Below are 427 nucleotides of genomic sequence, written 5' to 3' on the forward strand. Positions count from 1 at the left end.
TGGAGGTACTGGGGATTGAACCCAGGACCTCATGCATACTAGGCATGCACTCTACCACTGAGCTATATACCATCCTACTTCCCATTACTGTCTCAACCTCTTAAACATCTCCACCCATCCTTGTGTAGTTGGGCTTTGAAATTTGCATTTATCCCTCTTAAATTTCTTCTTGTACTTAACCCATCATTTTGGCTTACCAGGATCTTCATGGATTCTTCTTATATTATCTGATGATCCTTTATCACTCTTTTATGTCACCTCCAGCCTCATCTCTCATTACCCTCACACACTCGGCTCCATACATACAGTTAGAAATATGATTGTTGAAACAGACCATGGTATATCTCAATCTGAGTCATCACACATACTGTTTTGTACTACTTTTCCTCTTTTTCATCTTCTAACCCTTATTTCTCAAGCCTTGACT

General features: G+C 39.8%; 1 non-coding gene across 1 annotated transcript; it reads right to left on the reverse strand.

Moving 5' to 3' along the window:
* TRNAT-AGU lies at positions 1-72 on the reverse strand. Its single transcript has one exon. It is a non-coding gene; the product is annotated as a tRNA-Thr (tRNA).
* Positions 73-427: the final 355 nt, after the last annotated feature.

This window comes from Camelus ferus, chromosome 12 (genome assembly GCF_009834535.1).
Source record: "Camelus ferus isolate YT-003-E chromosome 12, BCGSAC_Cfer_1.0, whole genome shotgun sequence".
NCBI lineage: Eukaryota > Metazoa > Chordata > Mammalia > Artiodactyla > Camelidae > Camelus > Camelus ferus.